Here is a 27,419-nt window from a genome sequence, read left to right on the forward strand (position 1 = left end):
GCTGTGCCAAACTGTGTCATGGCATAGGGGGCCGTGATGTAGAGTCTCATGATGTAGAGTGTTGTGGCAAAGAGTGTCATGGCATACAGTGGAGAGGCATAGAGTAGAGTTTAATATATTTGGATGGCTTAGAGTGGAGTGTAACAGAGTGGAGTGGCGTAGAGAGAGGGGTGGTGTGTCAAAGAGTAAGGTGGAGAGTCATAGAGTGTAATGGCATTTCACAGCGTAGAATGGAGGGGTGTATCATAGAATGGCATAATGTAGTGTCTTAGAGTGGGAGGCGTAAAGTTGAGTGGTGGAGAGTGGAGTGGCATATGATACATTGCAGTGACGTATCATACAGTGGAGTGAAGTGTTGTGGAGTTGAGTGGGATGGAGTTTCATAGAGCTAGTAACAAAGTCAAAGAGAAACACATTAGAATACAAAAATAAATGAATTCACTGTATACCACTTATCTCTACTCTAACCCCATTGTTTTATTTATACTATAGCATTAATAGTTAAGCAGAACAAACAGCGGTTAGTACAAGCAGCAGCATATGCGTTAGTATGAGTAAGCATGAAGCGGTCATCTTGGCACAAGTGCGCAGAAGCAAAAAGTTCCCACCAAAAGTACTGATACGTCACACCATGTAGATGTGGTAGATGCATGCGCAGAAGAGTTCCCGCGTTTTTGGCGGCCATTTTAGGACACTCGGGTTGCTGTTAGTAAAAGGACATTGGCAAGCTTCCCCTAGATATTAAAAAAGTTGTGTAATGCAACGATATTGGTAGACAAAATATGTTGATTAATGAATTACAGGTTATTTCCAGAGGGTTGAGTTCAAGCAAGTTTCTGTACGTTTGAAACCTTGCTCCATCAGTACCTTACTTATTTTAGGAATTGTGGTGTGTGCTAAGTTGATTTTACCATGTGAAAAAGCCTTCTGCTGGGATATCATGAATCATGTTTGAGAGAAAACTATTTTCTCATGCTTTTCCCACAGAGGTTTGGAAGGTGATCTATAAGCTAAACCGAGAGCACATTTTCTGTAAATTCACATTATCTTTCGCAGTCATGTGAGAATGACGTCTGACATTCTTAGTAAAACATATACATCCAACAAGGGCAGAGACTGTCCGTTGATTCCTTTGTGTCTACTGCAGCTTCCCAGAGTGTTCTAAAGAACAACTAGAGCGCTAACAGTCCTACGTATGACAAACGTGTTGCACACCTGAAGCCATCTTGATTGGAATAAAGTGGTAACTCTTAAAACATTTAATTTAAAAAGGAACAAAATGAGGGGGTTCATTTTGCCATAGAAAGTATGATTAGTGCTGCAGAAAGAAAAATGAGGGCACATTTTGAGTGACTTCTCAAATCCTCTTCTATTTCATAAAAAATTCTAACATGCAGACTGAAACATGCACTTTCAATAGCAACAGCAGACTTCCCTGGTGAGCATTAGCGTTACTACTGTGATCTAATAAGCAACTAGACTGCTAACATTTTAAATTTATGGCAAATGTGTGACACATCAGAATGCCTTCTTGATGGAATCAAAGTCAAAATCTGAAAGTATTTCCTACTGAGGAGACTGTAGTAAATGAGGATATTAGGAAACTTCATAACAAATAAATCTCCCAAGATGGACACCAGAGACAAAAGAGCCCAAATGTAGCACACATAGCACCCAGATGTAGCCCACAGGTAGCCCAATGACAGACGTGTGCAAAACACTTTTTAATTGTTGTGTTTTTGCAGTTTTATATAGTGCAGACTTGTCAGGTATTGGAGTGCTTTACATGAGCATTGGCTACATCACACAAGAGCACATTTATTTTGGTTTTAGACATGGGGAGATTAAGTGATTTGACCAGAATCACAGAATGTTGAGCTGAAGTAGAAACTCCAACCTGGTTCCCCAGTTGCAAAGTCTGGAGCTCTGGAAGTAACATTTAATCAAGTTGTCAACTGGATTAAAAAACATAAAGGTAACAAATAATTTTAAAGTGCTTTGTTGCTATTTGAAAGCTCAGAAAATATGTCCTCATTTTAGATTTTTAGAGCACTATCCATAATTGTTATGCAAATAAGACCCTCTCATATATGAAATTTCTGAAGGAAATGCTATAGGTATTACAATTTTGATTACATCAAGATGACGTCAGGCGTTCCACACTTTTGTAATAAATATGGAATGTTAGCAATCTAGTTGTTCATTAGGATACTGTTGCGAGGCAGAGGCCAGGGGCACAGACTCTAAAAATTTAAAGCAGGTAGGAGGGTGCAGAGGCAACAATTTGACCACACTGGGCAGGCAGGAAGGGCAGTGGCAGCACAACAGACTATGGAGGGCAGTGGAAAGGGGAGCAGGGGCAACAAACCAACAATACAGGACTGGCAAGAGAGTCTGTGGAAATATCATAGACCATTGTGGGCAGAAGGAAGAGGTAGTGGTAGTACAACCATACATGCCAACAGACGCAATTAAGCCAGAAAACGTCCAATGTTTTAAGCTCAATGGGCTTTATTTGATCTAACTCCTGCCTACAATCTCCTCTTTTTCAATGTACGTCAAAGGGGAAAATCAATACCCCAGTTTATTTTCAAAATCTCCCTCTTACCAAGTTCAAAATGTTAGCAAGTATAGTACATTGGATCATGGAAGGCAGGAGGAATTGAGGTAGGGACATGGACTCGGATAACAGAGGACAGGAGGGACATGGAGAGGTACACCAAACTGTCCCTACAAGGCAGGCATCAGGGTTTGCTGCAGCACAATACACTACACAGGGCATGCGGGACGGGAGTGCAGCAGAACAATCCATGGAAAGCAATAGGGCAGGGACAGGACCATGCACATGGACATCAGAGAACAGAGGGGAAAGAGGCAATGGTAGCTAGCTGACCATAATGGACAGACAGGAGAGAAAGCTGCAGCATAATGGACCATAAAGGGCAGGAGGGACGGATCAGGGGCATTGCAATGGAACAGACAAGCCAGGAGGGAAGCCAAAGGGGTCTGCACATGGAAATAGAGGGCTGGTGGAAAGGGTCAGGAGCAGCAAGATGACCATGGAGGTCAGGCAGGATGGGCACTAAAAGCAAGACACACCATGGAGAGCAACAGTGAGACTATAATGGCATACACACAGATCATGGAGGGAAGGTGGGAGGGGGTCAGGGGAAGCAAGCTGACCACACAAGGAAGGTGGGAGGGGTCGTGGCAGCACAGAAGTCCATGCATGGTAAGCAGGAGGGTTAGTGGCAGCGCAATGGCTATGATGGGCAAGAAGGAGGGTGCAGGGGCATGCACAAAGGACCATGGAGGATAGAAGGGAGTGTCAGGACCTGGGCACAGAATAGAGAGTTCAGGGGAAGTGGCCTCACAACAGACCACACGGTGCAGGCAGGAGGAGTAGTTGCAGCACAACAGACCAGGGAGGGCAGAAGGGTGTGACAATAAAATGGACAATGGGGGACAGGAGGAAGGGGATAGGGGCATGGAATGTGGACAGGCAGGGTGGAGGTGGCAGGGACAGGTTACAGTCATCTGACAATGCTAGGCAGGTGGGAGGGGAGTGACAGCTCAACATAACACTCAGAGTAGATAGGAGTGGCAGGCCCCTGGAACATGGTGGGCAAAAAGGATGGAGCAGGGGCATGTACACAGACATCGGAGGGCAGGGGGAAGGAGAATAGGGGCCGTAAGCTAAGCAAAGAGGCTAAGCAGGAGGTCAATGATGGGGCATAGAATTGGGCAATGGAGGGCAGGAGGAGTGGAGTGGCACATCATGCTAAATGGAGGGCAGTGGCAGCACATCAGACCATGCATGGCAGGAGAGAGGAGGCTAGTCCATGGATTCAGACAACAGAGGATAGGGAGGAGGTGGATGGGGCAGCAAGCATACTGTTCAGAGAAGGCGGGAAGCTAGTGGCAGAACAACGCCACACATGGCTGTAACAAGGGAGCAGTGACATGGACTTGGACAATGGATGGCTAGGAGGAGGGAAGGCAGAAGCAGCAAGCTTGGATGGGGGCAGCACAATGCCAGGCCCTGCTTCTAACCCCCCACCATCCATTGCGGTATGCATCTTACTTAACGTAAAAAAAAAATGAAATTTGCTGGAAAAACGAAGATTACAGGGACGGTATAGTTAGACTCAGATTTCACTCATACACAACCAGTAAAATTCAGCAGTTAGAGTTACCTGATCTAACTATAACTCACACCCCTGCAATGACTGCTAATAACCTGCGACATTACATCATTCATGACATGGTCAGTTACATCACTCATGACATCACTCATGATATCTCAAATGAGCTGTGAATGGAATGGAACTATAATCACTAGAACTTTATTTAGGGCTAGAGTGTATATTAACACACCCTTTTTTTGTTTTCTTTCGTATAAGAACCATTATAATACGCAACGTGCCCAGATTAATATGGCCGATAGCCTTTCGCTTTAATGTAATGTGTAGGCCATTGTTTATGCTGATGTTTACAACTCTAAGAAAGTTTATTGTGAATAAGTCACGTTGACGAACATACAGGCATGTCGGTCACGGGACAAGATATGCTGAAATGACATTGTGTGCATATTAACACTTGATTTCTTTTCATTATTGTATCAATTCCTGAATTTTCACATTATGACCAGGTCAATATGGCCGCCAGCTTTTTGGATTAAAGTAATATGTAGTCCTTTGTTAATGTTGGCAACTTTAGGCATTTGTACATTTAAATATGGAAGCTACAATGACGTCTTGTATCGTTATCAAGGTTCGGACGAGCTGAAACGTGTGAATTATGTCCTTTGCAGATTAAATACTTCCAAACTACAACCTGAGTGCTGATTCCTTCCTTGTAAGAGTGAGAGGAGATTAAATACATATATATAAAATTCACTGAAAAAACCACAAGTTTCAGGGACATTATAGTTAGAAATTAGCATTTAAAAAACCTCAGAAATTCACTGAAAAAAACACAGGTTTCATGGACGTCATAGTTAGTTGGACATTTCATTCGTACAAATCAAGAGAAATTCAGCCGTTGTTGTTAGTTGTGCTAACTATAACTTGCGCCACTGCAATGCACTGCTGATGACGTCACATATTATATCACTCCTGACATGGTCAGTGACATCACTGATGACATCACTGATGACACCTCAAATGACATCACCGATAACATCATCCGGGTGATCATCTGATGCACCTCCTCACACCCTAAAATACAGACTACCATTCTTGAAACCATAGACACACCAATACTAGTACAGCTACAATTTTCTGTGCACTATGCATGCAGACCTCTAACCAGCTACATACTATTGATACGCACTTCTAAATACCCAGTTAGTACCTATGCAGTTTAGGAATCCTTCTGTCTGTCACATACACTTCTCCATTCACCCATCCAGCACTATATACGTATCCTATCATTCCACCAATACCTAATCACTTACAAATTCAGCACGCACTTTCTTTGCAACACTGAAATTACTCCAGTTATTAGTCGTATACTTAAGGAATGGCATAGTCACTAACACAAGTGCAGGTACAAAATTGTGTATGCTATGCATGCACACTTCTAACCAGCTACAAACTATTGATAGGCTCTTCTAAATGCCCAGTTAGTACCTATGCAGTGTAGGAATCCTCCTGTCTGTTCCATGCATTTCTCCAATCACCCATCCAGCACTATCTACTTATCCTATTACTCCACCAATACCTAAGCACTTATACATTCACTATACACTCTGTTTGTAATACTGTAATTATTCTACTTACTAGTCATGAACTTATGGAATGGCCTAGCTACTAACACAGGTACAGCTATAATATTTTGTGCAGTATCCAAGCAGACCTCTAACTAGCTACATACTATTGATACACTCTTCTAAATACCCAGTTAGTACTCATGCAGTGTAGGAATCGTCCAGTCTGTCCCATGCACTTCTTTAATCACTAATCTACCACAATCTACTTATCTAATCACTCCACCAATACGTAAGCACTTGTGAATTAAGTGTTCACTCTGTTTGAAGCACTGTCATCAATCCAATTACTAGTGGTATTCTTATAAAATGACCTAGGCACCAACACAAGTACACATAAAATATTCTGTGCATAATCCCTACAAATCTCTAAACAGAAACATACTATTGGTCCACTCCATTAAATACTGAAGTAGTACCCATGCAGCGTAGGATACCTCCTGTCAGTCTCATGCAATTCTTCAATCCCCCATCCAGCACTATGTTCTTATTGTATCAGTCTGCCAATACCTAAGCACTTATGGGGCAAATATACAAGCAGCCTGTGCCACCAGTATGTCACTTTTTGTAACGTAGTGATGGCGCCGGACACTACTTCATATTTACGGGGAGAGGAAAAGCCACACTGCATGGTTTTTCCTCTCCTTGTAAATACGACCCCTTCATACACAGAACTTTGCGTTGATGGAGCGTTCCATAGGTGTTGCTGTGGGTGTTCCCACGCAACACCCATAGAACAAGATGCATCTCCAGATTTATGAGAAATCGTAAATCTGGAGATGTGTGTGAATGCTGCGCCATCCTAGAGTTGGTGTAGCAAGGAGGAGAATGGTTTTCATCTCACATTTTTTCCTCTTTCAATGCATGCTGCATTCCATAGCATACATTGAAAGAGGAAAATGCCTTTACTGATTATTTTTGTACAGTATTGTGTCCATTCCTGCGCAAAAACAATCTCCGCACAACGCAGACATCCTTGCACTGCGCAGCACAAACTGCATCCACCGATTGATCACCGAAGCATATAAGTTTCTAACACTTTGCGTAGTGTTGCTCGAGAAAGGCGAATTCTGGCCTAATGTCCATTGCAGGTGTTCCTGAGGACGCTACAGACGTACTTGCCACAGCAGGTGAGAGGTTCAAAGCAGCTCGCCTTGTTTCCTCCCGAGCAATATTGAGAGGATGTGTGGTCCGGAGATGCTTGTACATAGAAGCAGTGCCACAAGAGTATTTCTTTTCACTGCCTCTTGACAGGACTCAGTCACAAATTTTGCACGTCACCTTGTTTGCATGTATTTTCTTCTCTCCAGGTGGAAAAGTGAAGAGTTTCCACACAACAGATTCCAGCCTCTGTGGACGTGGTGCCTCCTGCAAGAATTCTTCTTCAGAAGATACCTACTCCTGCTGCTGTCCAGAAACCATTTTTCTGATATTTTTTGAAAAATGCCAAAAAAACAAGCAAAATGGGTTCTTGTAGGAAAAGAGATGTCTCTCTAAAGATGCTCCAACAAAAATGATTAAAATGGGTGGGAACCTTCAATAGTTACAGTGAGAAATGTTATGAACCAATGAAATCTTTTTTTTTGTGGTCACATGGGATCCGCGCACTCTGCGCTCACGAAGCAGGCACCATACGCGACTTTGCAAAAATATATTTAAAAATAATATAAGTTTATTATAAGTACAAATATTATTTTTATGAATATCTTAGATCATCTCTTGCCCTAATATGTATATTAAAGACACATACATATCATTTTAGAACATAGAAAAATGTTGCGGGAGTCGCACACCCAGCACGCCCCAGCACTTATATGACGTCACACGGTACCCACCACCGTGCAAGCGTCACGTACCGTAATGCACATGTGTCACGAATGCGCAGGAGCAGGAGTCACAGACTGGTCGCATACCAATCGTGCACATCACATAACATTAAATGTATATGAAGTAACTGAAAAACACGCAGCCGTCGCACACCGTACGCGGATCCTTCACGACTTTTCTAAAATGGCGGCTAGAATCTGTGCACCCACCGTGATGTGTACGCTTTGGGTGCGCGGCTCAGAAAACATTTTGGAAAAAAAGAAAATAATATAAATATATTAAAATAAAAAAATGAAACAAAATTTCAGTTTGAATTTAATATTTTTTTTTTACAATTTTCAGAAAATACATAATGTTATTTAATGAATAAAATATTTATAAATAAACAGTTAAAGAACTGTAGAGTACAAAAAATAGGTTTAACTACAATTACTCTTAAAAATTAGCATTTATAAAACCTTTGAAATTCACTGAAAAAACCATAGGTTTCAGAGGCGTTATAGTTAGAACTTAGCATTTATAAAAACTTTGAAATTCACTGAAACAACCATAGGTTTCAGAGATGATATAGTTAGAAATTAGCATTTGAAAAACCCCTAGAAATTCACAGAAAAAAACCATAGGGTTCAGGGCTTAACATTCACTTGTTCAAAACCATAGAAATTCCTCTGTTATAGTTAGTTCTGCTAACTATAACTCGCGCACCCGCAAGGCACTGCTGATGATGTCACATATTACAGCCTTCAGTTGGTGATGCAATTAAAAAACAAATTGTTCCCCAGAGGGTAATCAGGCACAATGTTTGTTCTCCATCACACCTTAGTGCCTCCAACATCGCTCTTGGTCCCGCATTCTGGTTTCACCTTTTGGCGGCACCATGTGTCTGTCCTGCAGCGGGGCCTCTCCACGGCTTCAGGCCAGCTGTTACAAATCCACCATAAAGTTGCCTAACAATGAAGAGGTCCGACACCAAGTTGATTTAGCACGATCTTTATTAGAGGCTGCAACGCGAGTCAAAACAACCGGCCCAAAAAGTCCATGTACGCCCAGACGTGTTTCGTGCTCCTGCACTTTCTCAATGGGCAGAACACCACGGCATCGGCTTGGCAGTTTAAATGCACTAGATGTTCCTCAGCCCCTGCCTCAGTGGGCGTGACTGTTCACACAGCCTGCTGGTATTTGAAGTGCATTAACATCTTGGGGTCATAAAAAATTTACTTGTTTTTTGCAGGATTTAGTGAGTGTCTCATTCACCATGGAAACATCAGATTCACTTTCACTTGTGGTTACCACCTCATTTCCAGGCTTGGTTCTTGAATCATTTAAGGTCAAATTGTCAGAGCCGTCACCTTTGTAAAGATGGTCATACTTCTGACTGAATGTTAGAATATGGCCACTGTCGAAGTCCCCATAGTCAAGATTGAGTTTTCTTTCTTTGCGTGCTTTAATGTCATCTTCATGTTTAGCCAATCTCTCACGGATGGTCCTAAGTGCCTTATCCAGACTTTCAGTGTCTATACATTTTTTGAGATCCTCCATCAATTCATTAATATCCTTCAAGATGCTCTCACGGTCTATCCAAGCATATTTTATAAGGATTTCTAACATTCTCCTTGAACTGTTTGCCGAATTGGCCGACCATTCCTCCAGCATTAGAGGGTTTGTTTTTTTCATAAGTCGGTGTCGCAAAAATTCTCAAGCCTCTGGGCACCATGTTCTGCTCTACATAATGTTGCAACGACGTTGCCTCCCACCACTTGGTGATTTCAGTCCTTTTCAGTTTTTCATATTGTTTCAACTTTTCTTCAAAAGATTGGTGGTTGTTTCTTTCACGTGATCAAGCCATTCTATATGGCGAAACACGTTGTGAATTAAATGACACAACACTTATCGAGTTGCTGTTTCTTTCTCTGTCCTGAGAACGTGCTAATTTAAGGATTTGTGGGACATATATATATATATATATATATATATATATATATATATATATATATATATATATATATATATATATATATATATATATATATATATATATATATATATATAATATATATGCTAATTAGACCGACCTGTGATGGACAGAATGTATCTGTATTCTTAGAAATCACTTGAATGACAGATATGTGACTATATGATTCCCCGTTTTTCATGTTTGGCACTTTACACACTCAGGTTGCCTATCTTCTTTTACATTGGTTATTGAGAGAACTGTATTATGTGTTTTTTTTATTTTGGGCACTTGCCAAATATTGGTTTTAACAAAACCTCTATTTTTGGTTGCTGATTGGTGGATGCAGAATATATTTTTGCACTATGTATGGAATTTTGTTTTCATTTATTGTATTCCGCTGCAATGAAATCATGTACTTTTTTCTCTATACCTTATTACGCATTGTCATTCGGAAATTGTCCATGATGATGGTAAAGTTCGAATGTTAGTAACTGGCCGCATTAGTGCAGCAGTCTGTCTTCTATATTGCTTTACAGTGATTGTCTGTTTCTTCAGTTGATTGAGCAAATTTTTAACCTTAAATACTTCACACTGTGAAGACGCATCATGTGATCAAGCTCCCTTTGAGGAGCGAAACGCATCATGGCAGGCACTGCTCCTGTGAAATTTTGGTTTCAATAAATTAACACTGCTTCACCCACCTATGCCTCGTGGTAGTCCGTGATTTGTCCCCGGAGTCTGGAGGTCCGTGCCTGTGGTTCCACTAAAGGAAAAAGAATGGACAGGACGTTTTTATATATATATATATATATATATATATATATATATATATATATATATATATATATATATATATATATATATATATATATCCAAACTTTGCAGAACCCACGTTGGAAATACAGGCCACACGAAGGATCTTGGAAAAGCCCACTTTATTCGGTACAACAGCCTGCCAGCAGGGTTGATCCCAGAAGCTTGGAGTTTCACATATTGCTCGCCAGACGCGTTTCAGGGAATAGCCCTTTCTTCAGTGGCGTTTTGAGCGAGTGTTGGCAGCTGGCGCTTAAGGAAGAGCACTCGGTTGAACATCCTCCCTTCAGGTAGGCGTGGCCTCACTAGGCCTTCTGGGTGATGCAGTCCTCTTCACAGTATTTCCACCATGGGCGCGCCTGCACGCCAGCACAAAATAACAGCAAAATTAAAAGGTAAAGTCTCTAAGGCATCCCCTGCCTTGCTTTGATGCTGTAAACCAGGACTTTGAGAACGGAGTCCTTCTGCATAACTCCGCCTCATCCTACGTTCCGTAGTTGGATGCACCTGCCAGGTGCCTCCATGGATCCGCAGCAGCGGCGGGCTCATTTCCGCGACCGGGACGGCCGCTAAAATCCAAACTTTGCAGAACCCACGTTGGAAATACAGGCCACACGAAGGATCTTGGAAAAGCCCACTTTATTCGGTACAACAGCCTGCCAGCAGGGTTGATCCCAGAAGCTTGAAGTTTCACATATTGCTCGCCAGACGCGTTTCAGGGAATAGCCCTTTCTTCAGTGGCGTTTTGAGCGAGTGTTGGCAGCTGGCGCTTAAGGAAGAGCACTCGGTTGAACATCCTCCCTTCAGGTAGGCGTGGCCTCACTAGGCCTTCTGGGTGATGCAGTCCTCTTCACAGTATTTCCACCATGGGCGCGCCTGCACGCCAGCACAAAATAACGGCAAAATTAAAAGGTAAAGTCTCTAAGGCATCCCCTGCCTTGCTTTGATGCTGTAAACCAGGACTTTGAGAACGGAGTCCTTCTGCATAACTCCACCACATCCTTCGTTCCGTAGTTGGATGCACCTGCCAGGTGCCTCCATGGATCCGCAGCAGCGGTGGGCTCATTTCCGTGACCGGGACGGCCGCTAAAATCCAAACTTTGCAGAACCCACGTTGGAAATACAGGCCACACGAAGGATCTTGGAAAAGCCCACTTTATTCGGTACAACAGCCTGCCAGCAGGGTTGATCCCAGAAGCTTGAAGTTTCACATATTGCTCGCCAGACGCGCTTCAGGGAATAGCCCTTTCTTCAGTGGCGTTTTGAGCGAGTGTTGGCAGCTGGCGCTTAAGGAAGAGCACTCGGTTGAACATCCTCCCTTCAGGTAGGCGTGGCCTCACTAGGCCTTCTGGGTGATGCAGTCCTCTTCACAGTATTTCCACCATGGGCGCGCCTGCACGCCAGCACAAAATAACGGCAAAATTAAAAGGTAAAGTCTCTAAGGCATCCCCTGCCTTGCTTTGATGCTGTAAACCAGGACTTTGAGAACGGAGTCCTTCTGCATAACTCCGCCTCATCCTTCGTTCCGTAGTTGGATGCACCTGCCAGGTGCCTCCATGGATCCGCAGCAGCGGCGGGCTCATTTCCGCGACCGGGACGGCCGCAAAAAACCAAACTTTGCAGAACCCACGTTGGAAATACAGGCCACACGAAGGATCTTGGAAAAGCCCACTTTATTCGGTACAACAGCCTGCCAGCAGGGTTGATCCCAGAAGCTTGAAGTTTCACATATTGCTCGCCAGACGCGTTTCAGGGAATAGCCCTTTCTTCAGTGGCGTTTTGAGCGAGTGTTGGCAGCTGGCGCTTAAGGAAGAGCACTCGGTTGAACATCCTCCCTGGGTGATGCAGTCCTCTTAACAGAGGATTTTAGCGGCCTTCCCGGTCGCGGAAATGAGCCCGCCGCTGCTGCGGATCCATGGAGGCACCTGGCAGGTGCATCCAACTACGGAACGAAGGATGAGGCGGAGTTATGCAGAAGGACTCCGTTCTCAAAGTCCTGGTTTACAGCATCAAAGCAAGGCAGGGGATGCCTTAGAGACTTTACCTTTTAATTTTGCCGTTATTTTGTGCTGGCGTGCAGGCGCGCCCATGGTGGAAATACTGTGAAGAGGACTGCATCACCCAGAAGGCCTAGTGAGGCCACGCCTACCTGAAGGGAGGATGTTCAACCGAGTGCTCTTCCTTAAGCGCCAGCTGCCAACACTCGCTCAAAACGCCACTGAAGAAAGGGCTATTCCCTGAAACGCGTCTGGCGAGCAATATGTGAAACTTCAAGCTTCTAGGATCAACCCTGCTGGCAGGCTGTTGTACCGAATAAAGTGGGCTTTTCCAAGATCCTTCGTGTGGCCTGTATTTCCAACCTGGGTTCTGCAAAGTTTGGATATATATATATATATATATATATATATATATATATATATATATATATATATATATATATATATATATATATATATATATATATATATATATATATATATATATATATATATATATATATATATATGTATATATATATATATATATATATATATATATATATATATATATATATATGTATATTATACATCCACTCATTCTTCAATATGTAAGACATATTTTAACTTTACAGAAACATAAAGTCACTGGGTGATGTCATCAGTGATGTCATTTGAGATGTCATCAGTGATGTCATCAGTGATGTCATCAGTGATGTCACTGACCATGTCATGAATGATGTAATATGTGACATCATCAGCAGTGGATTGCGGGTGCGCGATATATAGTTAGCGCAACTAACTATATATGCGAATTTTAATGGTTTTATGCGAGTAAAATAAGGTTTTGTAAATGCTAATCCCTAACTATATATGGTCTATAACCAATGGTTTTTTCAGTGAATTTTCAAGGTTTTGAAAATGCAAATTCCTAACTATATATGGTCTATAACCTATGGTTTTTTCAGTGAATATATATATATATATATATATATATATATATATATATATATATATATATCTTAGATGCCTCAGCTATTATGTAATCAATTCAGTTCCCAAACCACGCAGAGGGGGCAACAGAGAGCATTCATTACGACAACTGGAATCCCGAATAATCTTGGAATTAGACAGTAAACATCCGAAAGGGCTGAACAATACTGAAGATCTACATAATTTTTTATGATTTTCAGTATATGTACAAACAATAAATAAAAGAATAGTCAGCCACTACGTTCCTTGCCAGATGTAATGACTATGTCTCATAGCTCCCGTGTCACCATTAGATCAAGGAACTCATGTTATAAATGCAATATTAGAAAATGAGATATGCAACAATGTAATGTATGCATAAATATAGCAGAGAGAAAGACTTCTAAGATATTTAGCTATCTGAAGGGATTTTAGATCTAGATTTTATTGTAAATATTAGATCCAGTATGATTATCACAGTTCTCATTCAGCTGCTACCCCCTCCCGATTTTTTAATTACATGCATTTATGAATTTTTCCCTTACATGAATTTATTCCAGCACTATCACTTTATTGATAACACTAAAGCTTTACTAGCTTTTATGTTCAGTACACCAGCACTTTTTTTAGGTAGCATGCGTTTTTACAATGAGATACAGTTACCCTAAGTCTGAGTTTTTATCCACATTTTCCATTCTGCTAAAGGTACATAATACTATGTTACGAATATTTAAACTTCATTGGGGCATTTATTTATAATTATAAACGATTTGGCATTTATGCAGTAATAGGAGCCCAGCTCCGCAACACATTAGAACAAATATGATCTGCGATGCAGAGAAATATATATGTGCCCCAAGTACAATGTTGTTAACAATGATTAAGGATATTTATAGCGCTTTTGCACAATTTTCATGCCTATATCTCTCTAAGCATTCATGCAGTAAAAAGACTTTCAGTTGGTTTCTATCACTGATTATATAGATGGGATTGTAAATTTTAGCTTAAACTCTATTTATTACATTTTGATACTTATGTGATGTTTCACTATGCGATTTTAAGCTTTCTTATTCAGTTATGTATTAATATATATATGCAAATATTTAGGTATTTATTTATATATTTATGTAACATGTAATATGGTGTATTACAATTGAGCGCTAACTCACTAAGTTATTGTTTTTGCACATGGCACTTAATATTGGCAGAATGGCTCCAGTGGGTAAAACTAGCAGAAGTTAGAAGAAAGACTAATCTGTGAAAATGTCACGCAAGTATTTTGTTTGTTTCAACTATGGGTGTATACCACAATGCAATGATAAAAACAGATGGTGAACCATGCTTTTGCTATGTGTTCAAGGGAATTTCCTTGTCCGAAACGCGCCATACGGCTTGCTATTAAATAAACTGTTTTCTGCCACGAAGATTGGGTCCGTGACTCTCTTTCCGACCATATATATATATATATATATACATACCTAAGAGACACCAAAGATTTCCTATGTAAATTGGATTCCATTACTTGGTAAGAAAATTACCTCCTTATGACTCTGGATATCTGTTACCTTTATACCTTTATACAAGTATCAGACATGAAGATGGACTAACTGCAACTGAACATTTTTTGCAAAATAGAAATATATCTTTTTATAACCACAACAAAATGTTACTCAGTATGATTTGTCTATGTCTGTTCAACAATCTATTCTTGTTTGATGGGAAAGTGTTTAAACAGCGACATGGTGTCGCCATGGGTGCATGCTTCTCCCCCAGCTACGCGTGTTTACACGTTGGCTGGTGGGAGGAGCATGTACTCATGGGAAGACGCAAAAATTCGGCGGATAAACATCTGATGCACATTTGGAGGTATATCGATGATATATTCATTGTTTGGAAGGGGAGTGAATCTGAAGCACAAGCCTTTGTCAATATCATCAATGACAATGAACTTAATTTGCAGTTCACCGCGCATATAGATCAACATAGAGTTAACTTTTTGGATATTGCAGTAATCATTGAGAACAACAAGATCACTACAAAATTATATCGCAAACCCACAGCAGGAAATTCCTTGCTGCATGCTTCAAGCTTTCACCCGCAACATACCATCACTAGCCTGCCATATGACGAGTTTTTAAGAATACAGAGAGCTTGAAGAGCACCCTTAGCTATGACAACAGCACAACAAGCAGCCAAAAGCAGACTTTTACAATGTGGATATTCAGCCAAGTTGTTGGACTCTGCATTAGCTAAGGCTAACTCCAGGTACAGGAAAGAACTGCTTAATACACCACAAGATAGGAGCTTGACACAAGCAGTGACACTGGCGGGGGATATATCCAATGCAGAGTCTAGAGTCAGCACTACGGCACAATGTAGGTTCATATCTACATACAGCAGACAGGGGAAGGCAATAAAAAGCGTCATTAATGCCCAATGGCCGATTGTACTCACCGATACAGTCCTGGCACAAACACTACCCATAAGACCTAACCACACATATCGCAAAGCTCGATCAATGCGCAGTGATTTGGTTAGAACTAGCCCAGAACTGGATATCAACAAAAATTGGCTCACGGCTAGCCTGGGTGTCTTTAAATGCAATACATGCTGTGCTTGCAAGTTTGGTGTTAACACCAAGACATACACTACTGGCTTTTCTGATGTCCCGGTAAAACGAAAAGGACATTACACATGCCGCACAGACCATGCGGTCTATGTGTTACAATGTGGCTGTGGACTCCGTTATGTGGGGAGCACAAAGCTTCCAGTCCACCAACGAATATTACAGCACCTTCGGGCAACTGTAAATTCGGACAGTACATACCCGGTGGCCCGCCACATTAACGAAGAACACAGCAGTAATCTCAACATGCTCCAATATTTTGTTATTGACAATGTCCCCATGAGCAAACAAGGTGGTGATCGCGAGAAAAGGTTCCAACACCTCAGAGATCAACCTTATACAAATTAAATTATTTTAGTCTCCTATGAGCACAATGTACAGCTTTTAATCGACTATGTACATAACATGATCACAAGGTACCCCAGAAACATTTTGGTTGATTCCATAGTTGAATTAGAATTGTATTTGTACAAGAAACAATGCTTTATTGCCAGAATTGTTAAAATCTTTTTTTTAATCTTGACTACAAATGTATTTGTACAGATAATAACTTTGCATTGCCCAAATTAACTGAGGGTCATTACAATGAGCGCTTAATGTTTAATGTTTACGGCATTTGAATTTATAATGTCACAAAGAGAAAACAACTTTGTAGTTTTTATCGCAGTATGTTTTCACTTTTCATTATTTGTGTAGTCCCGTTAATCACGTGATCACCTACACCAATGTATTTAAATGCAGTTGTCTGCGCAGCCAAGATATGTGAGCAAGGCTACACGTTAGCCGAAACGCGTCATCCTGTCTGACAACATCTCGCACCAACTTTAATGAAAGTCAATGCAGCCAGCAGTGAGCAAGTCAATTTTGGAGTCCGTGTCTTTCTCCGTTTGGTGGTTTCAAGCGCCGGAGTGGTAATTGGATATATATATATATATATATATATATATATATATATATATATATATATATATATATATATATATATATATATATATATATATATATATATATATATAGGAAGCAGTCCTAGTCCCGTCCGATAATGGCGGAACCATACAGGTCCAGACCTCAGAAGCCTCACGCCCAGCAATGAAATACAGCCTCAAAAATACCAGGAATCCAAGAGGGGATGGCAGGGAAGACGGTTTATTTGAATTAGGATGACGTGTTTCACTCCACAAGGGAGCTTGTTCACATAGCGCGTCAGGGACAAAAAAAGCATTTAAATAGTGAAAACAAAAATAGGACAATGCACAAATTAACAATGGTGAACGCCTTCTCTACACTTCACAGTAAACATAGTGAAAAGACTCACTAGCTAACAAGTGCACTAAACAAATAATGACGTGAAATCCATATTAAAGAGCATGTAAAGCAGTTCATAAATAAGAGTTCATTCAACAGAAAATTCAATAGTCATTGTACCCAACGGAAATACATTCTGAATGAGGAAAATAGAAAATCTAGACATGGACAAATTATAATATATATATAGAGATTTCATATCCACCTAATACATTGTGAATTGACGCCCGCAGTTAATTTGAGCAAATAATGACATAGTGCCATATAAATAAAAAGAGACATAACTATTCACAACTTAAAAGAACTACCATGTTCTAAAGTAGATGGGAATGCAAAAACTAGTATGATAAACACATATGATACAATGACCCTATAAGCTGCTATTTACACAACGGATGAAAAATCAGTAATAATGAAAAAGGAGCAAGTGATGCCAGGTTGAAAATAAAATCCAAATGATAAAAGAAAGGCAACACAAGACACAAATAGTGAGAAAAAGTAAAAAGCCAAGAGAAAATATAGAATAGAAGAAAAGATAGAAGGGCCACAGCTACAGAGCTAAACAAAGATGAAAAAAGAATAATCACACAATAGATATATTCCTCAAAACTGGCGTACCAAAATTCACTAACCAAACATCTGATTATAGTAATAGAGGGTCAACACCAGAAAAGAATATATAAGAAATAGAGACAACCAAACGGCCAACTGAGAAGTGAAAACCTAGATCACAATAGAGATGACATCAAGAGAATCATTGAGAAACAAGATCACAGTAATGCATAAACAGTTCATAAGAAATTACTAAGATCTTCAGTAAGGTTCAGCCCATTAGGGGCCTTGGTATCTAAGGCCAGAATCAAATGTGATTCCTTCTGCCTAAGAAGCTTCATACGATCACCCCCCGGCCGGGTTGGGGTACCGAACATAGAACTGTATATTCGAAGTCCTTGAGCTTTTTGTCATGCACTGAGCGGAAGTGTCTAGCGACAGGGTAACTGCTATCACTATTGACGATGGCACGAATGTGCTGCAAAATGCTTTGGTAAACCGGAAGTTTAGTACTTCCGATGTACTCAAGATTGCACGTACACTTCAATTTGTACACAACATACTCAGATCTACACGTGAGATGATCACGGATAGGGATGGGTGTGGTGCTAAACGCAGTAACATAGTGTGTGCTATTCTTGGCAAAGGTACAAGCACGACAGGATGTACATCTGAAAAAGCCAGTCTTAGTTACCAAGCTTTTTTTGAGCGGTCCCTCTGGCATGGGTCTATCGAGTGCATCACGCATCGTGGGTGCCCTTCTGAATGTGATGTTGGGTGTGCTAGGAAGCAATGGCCCAAGAATAACATCAGTTAGAATTATGGGCCATTCAGAGCAGATGATGTGCCTGATTTTGCGTTCCTGGATGCTGTAGTTAGTAATTAGACGCACACTACACTCTGAGGTGGATATGTTGGGAACCTTGGGTGCTAGTAGTGTCTTGCGCTCGAATGTGCAAGCCTTCTGGAGGGCTTTTTCCAAAATGGAATCAGAATAGCCCCTATTAGTGAATCGCTGTTTAGACTCACTGAGGCACTTGTCGAGGGAATCTTTGTCACTGCAGATCCTGCAAATACGTATGAACTCCCCATAGGGGATGCTGCGGATGGTATGGACAGGATTCGCACTGTGGGCATGCAAAATTGCATTACCCGCTGTGGCCTTTCTGTGCAGACGGGTTTCAATTCTGTTCTCTTTAATGAAAATATTTACATCCAAAAATTCTGCTGCATCAGTGCTGTTAGTGGAAGTGAATTTGAGATTGTAATCATTAACATTCAAATCAGTAACAAAAGCATTAGCTTCCTCTGATGACCCATTCCAGATTATACAGACATCATCTATATAGCGCCAATAGTGCACAATATTGGATAGCCAGCATTGGTGTGTAGTCCTGAGCTCGTGTTCCTCCCACCAGCCCGCATGTAAACATGAGTAACTGGGGGAAAAGCACGAGCCCATCGCCACTCTACGCAACTGTTGGTATATCTGGCCCTGGAATCTGAAAAAGTTGGTGTTAAGGCAGATTTTTATCATTTCCATTAACATGGCATTGTGGTCACGGAAACAAATGTCTCTTTTGTCCAAATAGTATTTGCATGCCTGCATGCCGTGCTGATGATGAATCGACGTATAAAGTGACTCGATGTCCATTACCAAGAACAGTAAATTGTCACTCCATTCCACTTCCATGATCTTGTTTAAAATGTCAGTGGTGTCCTTCAGAAAGGATGGGAGATTGTGCATATGGGGCTGCAAAAAGTTGTCAACATATTTCGAGAGGTTCTCATTCATGCTGCCAATTGCAGCAAATTTCAAATCAAAAATCTTTATTCGATTGTAGATTTTACAATCATAAAAGTACAATTCTGAGGGGCGTGGCCAAGATGGCGGGGTGAGCGGACGCTTCCTCCCGTAGCTCCTCCGGCCCGGCTCAGCTCGAGCACCGATTCCTGCGCTTCTCTCCCCCCGCGGACGCACTGCGGGCGAGAGAACTGTGCCGGAGTTCTTGGGGCACGTTTTGATACCACTTTGACTTCTGTTGCCCCGGGGGAAGTCCCTGAAAATTCTGTTCAGCGATCGACCCGAGGAGAGGAGCCTGGATCGCCCCGAGGAGAAGGGCCTGGAGGCGGAGCGTACTGCGGCGCTGTCCGCGCGCCTCAGCGGAGTCGAGTGCTGAAAGCTGGAGATCCCGGGGGACGGCCTAGGCGAACTCCGCGGAGTGTGGGAGCTTCCCGGCAGGCGCCCTGGTGGCCGGGACCATCACTAGACGACAGACCCCTGCCCTGCGACGATGATCTACCCCCCTGCCACGGGGGTCGGAGTGTGACGCCTTGCGGACCCCGAGCCTGGCGGAGTGGATCGGTGGAGCCTAAATGGTGCCCGAACCGGGCGTATTGGCCGATAGTACTGGGTCACACTGGGTCCGCACTTCCCCGACCCGTTGCCGTTTGAGGGTCGCCCATAGACTAGCTGGCCTGGGCTGGCATCCTAGGTTCCGCCCTCCCGCCATCTTGTCTTTGCGGAACTGATGCTGGTGACCCTCGCCCGCACCCTGGTTATGCGAGCGCCTCGGTTTCTCCTGGTGCCTATACATCTGCTGCCCTCCCTGGGAGCACACAGCTGACAGCCTCCGACTTGGACATTGCTGGCCGCCCTGCCTGGCCCGGTGGTCGTCTCGCCCTGACCCGGGCCGCCATTTTGCCGCCTGTGACACACTATCCTTGTCCTCGCCGAGGACTTCACACCTGGTGCCCACGAGCGGCTGGACGCGTCTGCAACGGCCAGCTCTAAGCTTCGACCACCGTGGAGACCAGGATGGCCGGAAGACGAGGCGCCGCACGGGGAGATCGCACTTTGCCGGACATGCTCGGCAGGGCCCAGCAGCTGCGCGACAGGGCGCAACCATCCCCGGGGTCCTCCCGGGCCTCAACGGACGCAACCGGGGGCGAACCACCTGTCACGAGGTCCTTCATGGAGGACTTATTCAGCTCCCTCAAGGAGGAATTTCAGACTCTCAAGACCGAGGTGGCGGGTGAGGTCCGTGAGGTGCGAAGAGAAATCGAAGGCCTGGGCGAGCGAGTCGACTCTGTGGAAACGGCGGCCCAGCGCCGCGACGAGGAGATAGTTCATCTCCAGCAAGACGTCCTCCGCCTACGGGAGCAATGTGTCGAGCTCCAGGCCCACTCGGAGGACCTTGAGAACAGATCCAGGCGGAATAATATCCGGGTGCGGGGAGTTCCGTCCGCGGATGAGGGCACGGACCTAGTGGCCTATTTGCAGGACCTGTTCCGCGACATCTTGGGAGAAGGAGCGGACTTCCCGATCCGCATAGACAGAGCACACAGGGTGGGCCGACAGCGCCAATCTTCGGCACCCCCGCCTGATATCCTGGCGTTTTTGCCGGATTTCCCCCTAAAGGAGCGCATTATGACAGAGGCCCGCAGGAAACAGCCGCTGTCCTTTCGAGAACGTCCCGTGGCGCTCTATCAGGACCTGTCCGCCATCACGCTGCAGAAACGCAGGTCTTTCCGCATCGCCACGGACTTCCTGAGAGAGCATGAGACGGCCTACTCCTGGGGTCACCCCTTCCGTCTTATTTTTCGATGGAATGGGGTGTTGCATCAGCTGCGCTCCTTACAAGATGTCTGCGGGGTGCTGGGACTCACGGCTACGGAGGAAGAAGGAGCCACACCCGCATGGCGGCGCCCCGAGCGGCGGGGCCGACGGAGATCGAGGAGGCGCCAATCGTCGGCGGCGGCGAGTCGCCCTGACTCCCCTACCATCAGGGCGGATATGGCGGAAGCCTTGAGGACTGCGGCGCGGAACTTGCCCGATCCCAATGGCGTGGCTCAGACGGCCTAACTTTACTCCGGGGGGAGAACTCTTAGCTTCTTCGATGCTGGGTTGGGGCTGGGGGTTGGGGGGAAGTGGTTGGAGGTGTGTGGCTGGACGTCCACTTGACTGTTTCTGCAGACTCGCCCATCTGGGCTAGACTGAGACTATGGGGTGTTTTTTCTTGTTTTTGGTTTTGGCTGGTTGCCATGGGTTGGTTTTGGGGGGGTTTCACAGTTGGTTTGATGTTGGGGGGGTCCCGTCCGATGCTGTCCGAACATGTGCGGAGCCGATTCTGGCCTTCCCTGCACCCCTGCCCCGCGCGCCCCTTCCACTGATCCCGAGCTTGCTGCGCGACGCTTTGCTTCCCTGGGAATGATGCCGCCCCTGAAAGTAGTGACCCTTAATGTTAAGGGTCTGAACAACCCTGTGAAGCGTAGGGCGATTCTTTCCCTGCTAGAAGGGTCGCAGGCGGATATCTGCCTCCTGCAGGAAACCCATCTACTTTCTAAAGATTGTCATAGGCTGCGCTCTGCCAAATTCCCCACGCAACTCTTTTCCTCGGCTGCGACTAAGAATGCGGGGGTAGCCATTCTTCTAGCCAGCACCTTCCGAGGTGAGGTGCTGTATAAACATGCCGAGCAGAAGGGGAGGCTCCTAGTGTATCGCATGCGCCTAGGGGGTGTAGCCTTTACGGTTGGTTCCGTATACAGCCCAAATGACCACCAGGATCGCTTCCTGGAATCTGTGTTGGTAGACGTTACTGCCTCGCCCGACCGCCACGTCATTTTGGGGGGAGACCTGAACATGGTCTTCGACTCCACCTTGGATAGGTCGGCCCAGCGCTTTCCGCAGACGGGGGAGCTTTCCAGAGCGGTACAGGACCGGATCGCAGAGATGGATCTACATGACCTCTGGCGCATAATGCACCCCGCCGATAGGGACTACTCATACTTCTCCCACGCACACCGCACTTACTCGCGGTTGGATTACCTCTTGGTGAGTGGACCGCTCCGTGCAGGCGCCACGGCGGCTGACATCGGAGTTTTGTCCCTGTCCGATCATGCGCCGGTTTCCGGAGTTTTTGCTTGGCCGGTGGCCCCCCCCTCCAGAGGGATGTGGCGGCTTCGGGACACTCTTCTCCATAAAAAGTCGGTGGTGAAGCGAGTGGAGGAGGTCATTCAGGAGTACCTGACTCACAATAGCAACCCCGATACGTCCCTGGCAACGCAATGGGCAGCTTTGAAAGCGGTCGTCAGAGGGGAGTTTATCTCCATCTCCTCGGCGGAGAACAAGGAGCGTCAACGCAAAAGGGAGGAACTAACGGCGCAGGTCAGGAACCTTGAGCAGGTTCACCGCCGGACAGGGGCGCCTCGTGTTTGGAGGCAGCTGAAGGCGGCGCGGAAACTTCTCTCTGCGTTGGACCTGGACCGGGCGGAGTATGCGGCGTTGCGCCTGAAACATGCCTTTTACACCGGCGGGGATAGATGCGGTAAGCTCCTGGCCCACCGGCTCAGGGCTGCGCAGCAACGCAACGTCGTAAAGGAGCTAGTGGGAGCAGATGGAGTCCCGGTTTCCGGTGACGCGGAGGTGGCGGACTCCTTCCGTGCCTTTTACGAGGCGCTGTACGCGGCAGAGCCCTCCCCACCGGGAGAGGCTGAGGCCTATCTGGAATCAGTAGCCCTCCCGGCCTTTGACCCCGCCCAGGTGGCCCACCTGGAGAGGGACATACACGTGGAGGAAGTCATCTCCGCTATTGCACGGCTGAAACACGGCGGGGCCCCGGGCCCGGATGGCTATACGGCCTTGTTTTACAAGACCTTCTGTCCCACTGTCGCGCCTCTCCTGGCTCGCTTATTCAACTCCTTCTCCGAACCGGGAGCTATCCCGCCGGACCTTCTTTCGGCGACCGTGTCGGTTATCCCGAAACCGGGAAAGGACCGGACTCTGTGCGGCTCGTATCGGCCCATCTCGCTTCTGAATGTGGACCTCAAGCTGTACACGGGGATCTTGGCGGCCAGACTGGGTCTACATCTACCAGGTTTGGTGGAGGCGGATCAGGCCGGCTTTGTACCCGGTAGGCAGACGGTCGACAACACCAAGAGGGTGACACACGTGCTAGAAAAGGCCTCACGCGTCCCCGGGGAGCGGATGCTGCTATCGGTAGACGCGGAAAAGGCCTTTGATAGGGTTCATTGGCCGTACCTCGAGCTGGTTCTTGGGAAACTGGGGATCGGCGAGAGGTTCCGCACTATGATCTTTAATTGCTATAAGAGGCCGTCAGCATCGGTGCGTGTCAACGGACACAGCTCTGGCAGCTTTGCCATTGAGCGCGGCACGAGACAGGGTTGCCCCCTTTCACCGCTCCTGTTTGCCCTCTATATGGAGCCGTTTGCCCAGAGGGTCCGTGATAACCCGGACGCCATCGGAGTGAAGATGGGGCAATACACGCATACTGTTAGCTTGTATGCGGACGATGTCTTGCTGACCCTGGATGACCCTAGGCGGTCGCTCCCTGCCTGCGTCCGGGAACTGAATACCTTCGCCCGCGTGGCAGGCTTCAAGATGAATATGTCTAAGTCGGCCGCCCTGGACGTGTCCCTCTCTGTTGACACCAGGCGGGACCTCCAGCGTCTTTTTCCTCTGCAATGGTCCTCCTCCACGGTGCCTTACCTGGGGATCTTGCTTGCGCCTTCCCTGCCTGCAATGGTCGCTGCTAACTATTCCTCTCTGGGCAACAAGATCAAAGAGGAACTCGGCCGATGGAACAAGGGCCTGCTCTCGTGGCTGGGCCGTATCGCAGCGGTGAAGATGACCATCCTGCCTCAGATCCTGTATCTTTTTCGCGCCCTACCTCTCCAGCCCCCTGTAGGTTGGATACGACAGGCGCAGGCAGACATCTCCCGCTTTGTGTGGCAGGGCCGTAAACCTCGGATGAAGCGGGTCCTTTCCATGCTCGCCCCGGAGGCGGGGGGTCTCGGGGTCCCGGACCTCCGAAAGTACTTCCAGGCGGCACAACTTCGGTATCTGGTGGAGTGGAGCCGGTGGGAATCAGACAAGCACTGGCTCTTTCAAGACCAGGCAGTTGCGGGCCGTACACTCCAGGAAGTCCCGTTCCTACGGCGCGCTCACCGCCCGCCGAACCTCTACGCCTCTTTTATCACCCGGGTTCCGCTGAGAGTGTGGGACGCGGTGTGCGAGCTTCGCGAGCTCACCACTTTTCCATCGCCGTTCACTCCCATTGCTGGCAATCCAGACTACACTCCGGGCCTGGAACCGGGGGCCTTTTCCCACTGGGTTAGCGCCGGCTGCAGGGCGCTTCTCCAGATCTACGGACCGGAGAGCGTACTCCCCTTCCAGCAGCTCCGACAGGAGTTTGGCTTGGCGGAGGGGGACAGACTGCGTTATATGCAAGTCCGCCACTGGGCTCTTCAACCCCCGGTGCGCGACGTCGCTGCCCGTCCGATTACGCCCTATGAGCGATGGCTGGTAACCCGGACCTCGGATGCCAAGCTTATCTCCGACTTGTACAAGTTTCTCCAGCCCCCGCCGTTCCATTACCATAACCCAGGGAGGGAGCGCTGGCACAGGGAATTGGGCAGGACCTTGAGCCACAAAGAGTGGGACAGGATTGCGTATCGGGCGAGGCACTCTGCGTACCACACTGGGCTAACGGAGACCTTTACTAAGGTGTCCACCTATTGGTATTACACCCCGGAACGGCTCTACGAGATGCGCAAAATCGGCGATAAAGGTTGCTGGCGCGGCTGCGGACAGGAGGGTACCCTCACGCATATTCTCTGGGAGTGCCCGGTGCTATCGGCCTATTGGAAAGAGGTCTTGGATGAGGTGGACAGGCATTTTGAGATTGAGCTCCCGCGCTTCCCTGCGTATGTCTTGCTAGGCCTCCCCAATGACCTGATGTACCCGCTGAAGTCCCGCAGGGGTAGGCAGATTGCGATTGCGCTGGGCTCCGCAGTTCAAAACATCCTGGTGCTCTGGCGTACCCCGACTGCCCCCTCTATCACTGGGTGGTTACACAGGCTCTGGCAGGTACTGGGCATGGAAAAGATGTCGCTGACGGTGGCTGGGAATGTTGACCAGTTTGAAGAACTCTGGCATCCCTTTTTGGCACTGCTATCCACGGAATTTCGCGAGCTCACATGCCCACGGTACCTGCGACTTCTTAGGCTGACGCCGCCGGCAGCTCCAACGGAATGAATGTGCGGGATTAGGGGTTTGGGGCTGGGGGCGGGGGGCGGGGTTATATGCTTCTAAGGCTGACCTTCGGACGGAGACGTTGGGGTATTGTTTTCCTCTTTTTCTTTCTTTGCTTCTCTCTCTCCTAACTTTCCGGGGTTGGGGGGCTGGAGGGATGGGGTGTTTTTTTTGCTGTGTTGCGGGACGCTATTTCAGCTCGGCCTTGCTGAGGGAGTGGGGGTCTACTGGGGGTCATTCACGATGCCTTATTGCCTTAAGACTTATGCCTTGTAACCCTCTGGGGCTTCCTGTCTCCCTAATTTCTTTCTGAACCGCTGCAAACCTCGCTTATTGTACTGTATGTTCGTTTGACCTCCTATCCCCTTCCCCATGTTTTTTTATACCTTAATAAAATACTTTAAACCTAAAAGTACAATTCTTAAGTACGCATTTAAAAACATTACAAGCAATTCATTTCATATGGCAAATAATGACACAGTATACAGTACGAAGAAAAGGGTGGTACATCAGACACTATGAGCATGAGCAGTATTTGGTTAAAAACATAAATAACTGTATTCTTAAAAAAGCACCTAAAACATTCGCAGCGTAATTAACCATCCATACTTTTCCTAAAACAGATGGCTTTTTTAAAAAAAAGTTACAGACAAATAATGTACAGTCGCTATTCAGTAGTTGTAAATAGTAAAGTGCAGGTTTAATTTGTGCAAAACTCAATTTTTTAAGGCACGGTTTAAGATATAATTTCCGTGGAATGGAATAATAGGGGCAGATAAAGAGAAAGTGTGCCAGGTCTTGAGGAGACTTTCCGTCGCAGCCACAAGCTGGCAACACTTCACCCCGTTGAGCCCCACTTGGTACTGCCAGTAGAAGATGATATAGATCAAAACGGAACCTTATTAGCAGAAACCGTTCATAGTTAGTCATGGGCCATGTCAGGTAAGGTTCCATTTGTGGACATGTTTTTAATAGTAAGTGTTTCCTTACACTGACCTTCTGTATCTCAACCTCTTCTCTGTCAGTACATCTTAACAATAGTATAGCGTTCTTGACAGAAATAACATCAGATTTTATAATTGAGTTGGGAGCATAAAACAGGTCCGGCCGACCAATTGCCGTTAAACAATCCTTTATGTACTTCACCCATGGTACTTTGAACCTCCCGTCTAACTGTAAGGCTTCTTTCAATAGGGCATGTGTTAGTGGAATGTCAGTGTTAAGCCAGCAATTCAGCCAACACAAAACCGGATTTACTGCTATTCTGTCGCCTAAATAGGGGATCCCCAACTCCTCATGTACAGAGTAATTCCCAATACCCCTTGGCAGCCTCAGTGTCTTTTTCAGGAAGTTATTTTCTGTAACCTCTAGGTCTTTAATCTTGCGATAGCCCCAGAGCTCGCTCCCATAGCAGGCGACAGCAACACTTTTTGCCTGGTACAGTTTGAGCAATGCGGCCGTAGGGCAATTGCCGATTTTTTTTGCAAAGCCAAGAATGGCCGCATTAACCCTTGTTGTTTTGCCCTTCCTTTTAGAGACTGCTGGGCCCCACGATAGTTTATGATCTAGCA

The sequence above is a fragment of the Lissotriton vulgaris genome, chromosome 2_1 (assembly GCF_964263255.1).
Source record: "Lissotriton vulgaris chromosome 2_1, aLisVul1.2, whole genome shotgun sequence".
Taxonomy (NCBI): Eukaryota; Metazoa; Chordata; class Amphibia; order Caudata; family Salamandridae; genus Lissotriton; species Lissotriton vulgaris.